Source organism: Echinops telfairi, unplaced genomic scaffold, assembly GCF_000313985.2.
Source record: "Echinops telfairi isolate 266 unplaced genomic scaffold, ASM31398v2 ScPeMD7_11;HRSCAF=52, whole genome shotgun sequence".
NCBI lineage: Eukaryota > Metazoa > Chordata > Mammalia > Afrosoricida > Tenrecidae > Echinops > Echinops telfairi.
This window is the reverse complement of record NW_022103908.1, coordinates 15,591,676-15,599,220: the sequence shown is the minus strand read 5'-3', so window position 1 is coordinate 15,599,220 and position 7,545 is coordinate 15,591,676.

The window sequence follows — 7,545 nt, the reverse complement described above, 5'->3', positions numbered from 1 at the left end:
AATTCTTTTTGGTAAACTATCTCCGCATATTCTTATGCGATATATCTATATAGTGATATATACCATATACCTATCTATATATACACCATCAAATAATATCATAAATATATTACCACATATATATACCATCAAAAGAATATTATAAATATATACACACAGAAGGGAGCTTCCAAAAGAAATTCATAGAAAAATTGAACTGAAAGAAAATGAATTCTCCCATGAACTACTTGGAATATTGTATGTGTACACATACAATAAATATATTGTATATATGCATATATAATGGTAAAATATATCTATATGTATATAGAGAAGGGTAGATACATACATACACCTATCTGTTAATGGTATCCATGTATGCATGGATACATGCATATATTAGCTTCAAAAAATCCATGAAAAAATACAAGTGAATAATATAATTTTTCCAAAAATTCTTTGCAGCCCCTTGTATGTATGTATACACACACTATACAGATTCTAACTGAAGGCTGAGATGCTACTGACAGACTGATCTAACCCATGGTCTTTTCAATCACATCATATGCATGTGACTTCTGGGAAATTAATAAAACAAAATGATAGAATAACAGAATATCATGTCATAATGTGTTGAAATTACCATGGACAGCCAGAAGAACAAATGAACATATCTTATTAAAAGTAAAGCAAGAAAGAATGGCAGCCCAAACCCTGAGCACTACACTACCAGGGCTCCTGTTAAAACCAGTCATGAGAACAAAACAAAAAATATAAACCCTCGCTTTAATGAGGTGCCCTTGGACAAATGTTTTCTTTCAGGGATAAATATGGACCGAAGGGGCCGGGGGCAGTCAGGTCCCAGAATGTAAAGCCTATAATTCAGTAAAATGTTGATTGTACTCCCGGATGGGAAAGTCATTAAATCCTAACAGGTGGATATAACTTAACAAAAGGAAAGTGGTTAGACTTTGAGAAAGATTGTGAGAAGACAAATGTACTGACATCCAGAGAAGTATAAAAACATTGACTATATGAGGAGTGATACGACAGTATTACAATCTGATCCCACTGCCCTTCTAAATCTCTTAAATAAAGCAAACATTGACTCGCACCTGTATTTTACTGGCTGCGGCTGCCAGTGGTCAGACTCTTACTCCAATTACATTGTTACTTCTGTCTGTCTTTGTAAATTCTACCAAATAACTAGATGAGAGAATAAAAAATGGTGTGTATGAGATTGATTTGAAGATGAACAGGTTTTCCGTTCCACTGGTTATAATGTGAGAAGTAGGCTTCCTTGTAAACAAAGTGAATAAATCTTAGTGCCTTTAGGCGAGGTCGTCTTGCAGAGTGGGGTGCCTTTTGGGATGTTGTCAGACACTGTCAGGTAAGTGTTTTACTGTTAACTCCAAGGCCACGATTACAAAACTGTCAGCTCTCTGTAGGACAAAGAGGAGACTATCTGTATCAAACGTATTTACAAAGCCTCTAAAGGCTTATAGGTTTTCTATGACTCTTGAGTTAACTACGTGACATTGGGTTTTCTGTTTGGGTTAGTGAACATGTATAACAATTGCCTAAGAATGGAAGAGGCCAAGGGACTATGTGAAGAAGTACTAGGGACATGTGATGAAAGTGCTCAGAAAAACATACAAATGTATCCTAAATGTTTCTGAACCTGACTTGTAACCTGTCAATTTGCCTAATGAAACCTCATCATCATCAGTATTGTCAGTGAGTTCTGTGTGGTGGTTTTATCAGATCATCAACCCCCAGGGAGAAGTAGTCTGCTATTAAAGGGTCAGGTATGGTAAGTGTCAGAATAGGTTAATGAAGGCTTGAGGATGGAGGCACTTCTGATCTGTTCCTGATAAGAAGTATCCCTGGAATGATTTGCAGTTGGATTCTCTTTCTCTTATGTGTAACCAGAGGAGGAATTGAGACATGGTGCCCTAAAGATATATAGATATAGAGACTGATAGATACACAGATATATCATTGAAGATATAGATTTCCCATTTAGCTCAGACATTTCCCAATGAAAACCAAGAAAATTATTTGTTACATATTTAAAAACTGAAAGAATTAGGGATTTTTTTTTGCCAATAGCTATATGTACATATTAGGGAGTTTCAAATGCATATTTGATTAACACTATTATCCATAAACATATCCATAACAACACATTTTATCTATAATTATGAAATGACTTATTTTGCAGTAGGGCTAAACACTCAAACTCTGAGACTTTGTCAATACCATCATTACCAACATCAAAATGCCTATTATTTACTTTGCATTTATTTGTACTTATCATTAATTCCTGACATCCTCTATGGTACCAGCTTACAAGTGTTGTCAAAAATAATCAATAAGAGTATCCACTTTTAATAAAAAACGATCATTGTTTATTATATTTTGTGTTCATTTAACAATAAATTTCCCAAACAGTGCTTTTCACATGAAGAAACCCAATTAATATAGTAAATAATATGAGTTTGTCCTTTCAGTAAATAGCAGAAACAGGGCCAAACCCCTGATGATCCTCTTACCAATCGACCCAAGATGGCTATGGCCTTCTTAGCCCGGTAACTTGACTTGTTTAACTCGAGTTAGTTAATTTCATTCCATTTTCACTAGGTGATAAGTTCCACTTTGTGAATGGAAAAAATATAAAATCAATAGCAAAAACAGCACAAGGAATGCATTGAAGCAAAGACACCGGAATGACTGGCTGTTTTATAGCAAGGAGGCTGGGGAGGTGTTCAAAATGAGGCACGTGGACAGATAATGAGCACATTTGCAGAAGATTAAAAGTAAGTTTCATTTTTTATAAAAATAATTTAAATTAACTTTTAGCCAAGTTAAAATTAACATCATTCCCACACCATATTTTTTTTTCCTTCTGTTTGTTTGAATTACTAGGTGGGGCACATGGCTACCTTGCTCAGGTAGTAATTGAAAGGTTGCAAATTTAAAACTACCCAGAAGGACCTTATCAGGAAGACCTGCTCTGAAAAATCAGTGATGAAAAGCCTTACAGAAAAATATTCTCTGATGACACACACGGGATTCTGAGTTTGAATCCACAAGGAAGTACTTTTAATCAAGTTGCTCTTACTCAATAACTAACTAGATTATGAAAATTATTGAAATAATCAAGGAAGATATTTATTTACTTTTCCCTGAAAGGTAATTCTCTTTTTAACAGAATGCATCTTACACTCTAGCCTAAGTAATTTAATTTTAATTTTAATCCTATGCCACTTGTAGCCAGTTGATTCACATATGTAGCAAAAGAAAGCCTCAGTATTTTTTCAGCAGTACAATGTTTGTGTCAATATGTACATATACATACCTATGTGTATATGTATATGTGTATGCATAGTAGTTAAATAATAGGCTGGAGAAAGGTGTGGCAGATATTATTCTAGAAAAAGGCATTTTTATAGGTCTTGGGTTTAGAACAGTAACATGTATTTTTCAGAAATACAATAAAATACATAAAATAATTCCATTTAAATGTAAAAAGAGATACATTTACTAATAGAATTACCCAGCTGAAATTGTGTGGGAAAAATGTATTTTCTCAAATTTGGATAAGATATACCTTCTCTGAATTTCAGTATAGATATGAGGTTGGTAGCACTGTCATTTAGCCTTTGGGTTGCTGTCTTCAAAGTAGTGGTTGAAACCTGCTAACCATTGTGAAGGAGAGAAAGCTCAGCTCTAAACTGAGACAGATGAAACTCACTTCCGTGGATTCAGTCCTGACTCACAGTGACTCCACAGGACAGAGAAACACTGCTTCAGGGGGTGGGGGGGAGTGGGGGGGGTCTGAAACTGTAGAAAGCCTCAGCTGATGGCTTCAAACTGCCAACCTTTTGGTTAGCAGCCAGAAGTGTAACCACTACATCACCAGGGATCCTTTAAGATAGATATACATACATAGGAGAAAAAGAGAGAAAGCGATTATCACTCAGCTACTAAGTAAAAAGTAGTTTGAACCCTTAGAAGCTTTTTGAGAGGAAGACTTCATCTATCCTATAATTGTTACAGCCTAGGAAACACCATGGGCTGTTTCTACCACCTTATATAGGGTGAATATTACTACATATATGTATGTATGTTATTTATGATTATATAGTACACGTCTATGATATGTTTTATTATAGAAGCATATGTATATATGATAATAAATGTATATATTCTAATTTTTCAAAGAGCTCTTTGAAGTTCTGTCATATATATTTAATCTATATATCTACATATAGATAGAGCTATATATGTAAAATACAGGACTGTGTATCTATATAATTTAGCTATTAGATAGATAATGTGATCTTTCCAAAGTTAAAAAAAAGTGGCTAGTGAATTATCTTCATTAACACGCTATGGTTGCTATTAATTTCCTCTGCCTTCACCATTATAATTGTTATAGCCTTCATTATTTTATCCTATTAGTCTTTCTCGGATGTCAATACATTCAATATAATTGTGAACTTTTCAAGCCTGACCTTCTTGATTGATTTCTGGAGGCTATGAAGGGATCTTACCACCTGCCTCTTTTCTAAAATGTAAAATAATTGAAAGTACATTGATGGAAACACAGTTAACCTTTTGCTTTGGTGAGGGCGGCCACATTTACATCTGGAGTACGGCTTCGTAGCATTCCATGACTTTACTAAAAGCAAATCTGCATGCACAGATCATCACCAAACTGAAAGCAAGGTAAAAAAATATGCCTAACACTAGTCAATGTGGTTGTTTTAGTTGTTCCAAGACTTACTGAAACAAACATTCGTTACTTAGATAAATTTTGGCTACAAGAATCATGAATGGCACAGATAGGAACTGGAAACACAGGGAATCCAGGGAGGATGATCCCTTCAGGACCAGGGGTGTGAGTGGTGATACTGGTGATAATGTATTAGTCTGGGTACTTTGGAGAAACAAATCCACAGCAATTCATGTATAAGAGAGAGTTTTATGTAAAGAAAATGTGCATCTCGAAAACATCCCAATCCAATGCTGCCCAAGTCCACAAGTCCAACGTTAACTCATTAACCCAACACCAGTCCACAAAGTCCTCCACCTCACAAAACAGAGGCAATGATGCGGACTGCAGGAGAAAAGCTGAGTGAGTGAACGAACAAGCATCTCAGCACTAGCAGGGGTCTCCACACGGCTGTTCCAGCACCCAGGGCTGCATCGGGATAGGTCCATGTAGCTTCTCCTTGGGGATGTCTTGTAGGAAGTCAATCTTGCAAGCTGAAGCAGGGAACTGCTAAGGGAGGGAGGGTGGGTTGGAAAGAGGGAACCGATGACAGGGATCTACATGTGACCTCCTCCCTGGGGGACAGACGACAGAAAAGTGGGTGAAGGGAGACGTCGGCCAAGGCAAGATATGACAAAATAATAATTTATAAATGATCAAGGGCTCATGAGGGAGGGGGGAGCAGGGAGGGAGGGGACAAAATGAGAACCTGATGCCAGGGGCTTAAGTGGAGAGCAAATGTTTTGAGAATGATGAGGGCAATGAATGTACAAATGTGCTTCACACAATTGATGTATGTATGGATTGTGATAAGAGTTGTATGAGCCCCTAACAAAATGATTAAAAAAATAAGTTAAAAAAAAACAATCATATAATGGTTCAGAATCTGGTTTAGTTTGCTACAATCAGATTATTTTCAAAGCAGCAATTCCTAAATGTGAATTTCTCTCTTTTCTTCCCCCTTGATTTTTCTTTTATTTGAATCCCCCAATTGAACTCTTGAAATCACTTTTGTATTTACACTCATTATTCTATAGTTTTGTTATTCCAAAGAGCAAAGATCACCAGCTGTCAGAATGGAAAGAATCATAGAGATTCTCCAGTATAGATCCTTATACACAATATAAAGAATGCATTTGATAATTCCTCATGTGTTCTTCTAACCATGAAATATGGACTGACATAAGGTACAGATCTTCTGTGCCTGCCTTAAAAAATCCCCTTTGTGTGTTTGACCCCAAAATAGTGTCCTGAAGGCAAAGCCTTGCTGGTTACATGGAGTATGAGGTGGGCTGATAACCACAAGGTCACCAGTTCATACCCACCAGCCACTTCTGGGATATCAGCACCTATAAAGACATAGCATCAGAGCACATATATAGAAACATTCAGAATTGATTCTATGGCAGAATATCTTAATTGATCCTGGTACTGCAGTGCTTCCATAATAGGCAGCTAATCCAAAGATTAGCAATTTGAACACATAAGCAACTAAGATCCACCCTGTCTGTCAGTCTGTAGTACTGTGGTGGCTTCTGTGTTGCTGTGATGCTGAAAGCTGACTCACTAGTATTTCAAATACCAGGAAGTGCCCCCAAAGTTGACAGGTTTTAGCAGAGCTTCCAGACTAAGAACAGTCTATGAAAAAGAATTAGGGTTCCCACTTCTGAGGAATTAGCCCCTGAGAACCCCAAGAATAATGTAAGAACATTAACAGTTACTGAAAACCTAACAGCAAAAGCAGAGAACTGTCAGTTCAGGGAATTCAAGGGAAAAAAAGTCATCATTTAGTAAGTTTTTCTTTGAAAAACAACTTCTAGCATATTGCTAGAAAAGCCACTGAAAGCATGATTGAAGAAGAGCTGCTTTCTCAAAGTCAAGTCCACACCAATGAGACAGTGGGAGTAAAGCCCATGTCTGTAAAACCATCAGGACTTTCTTTTGCTGATGATGCATGACTCAATAAAAGGAGAAACAGCTGAAAACATGTATACCTGGAACATGAAATGCACAAAATATTAAACTAGGAAAAGTGGAAGTTATTAAAAATGAAATGAACACATAAAAATTGAAATCCTAGATATTAGTGAGCTGAAATGAATTGGTATTGGCCATTTTCAATAAGAAAATAATTTGGTTTACTACACCGGGAGTGACACAATCAAGAAGAATGCTTTTCCATTTATTATCAAAAAGGCCATTTCAAAATCCATCTTGAATTATAATGCTGTTTATGAGAGGACAGTGCCTGTCCACATATAAGGAAATCCAATCAATTCAACTATTATGGAAATTATGCAACACTACTAATGCTGGTATTGCAGAAATTGAATCCTACCAATATCTTCAGTATAAAATTGATCAAAGAGGCACTGATAGTTATTGGCAATACAAAAGATGGAAACAAAGAAAAAACGTTAGTTGGAAAATATGGTCTTAAAGATATAAACAAAACTGGAGATTACATGATAAGATTTTACAAGACCGACTACTTCTTCACCAACACAAAGGGACACTATTAATGTTGACTGCTAAAGACAGAATTACACAGAAATAAAATTGACAATATATGTGGGAAGAAACAATGAAGAAGCTGAATATCAGTAACTGAAACCAGGCCAGGGGCTGACTGTGAAAAAGACCATTGATTGTTCATATATAAGTCCAGGTTGAAGTTGAAGAAAATGAAAACAAGTCTACAAGAGCCACAATGAAAACTTGATTCTCACCCGGATTTACATCTCAAGAAGAGATTTGGTGCATTAAACCCTAATGACAGAAGACCT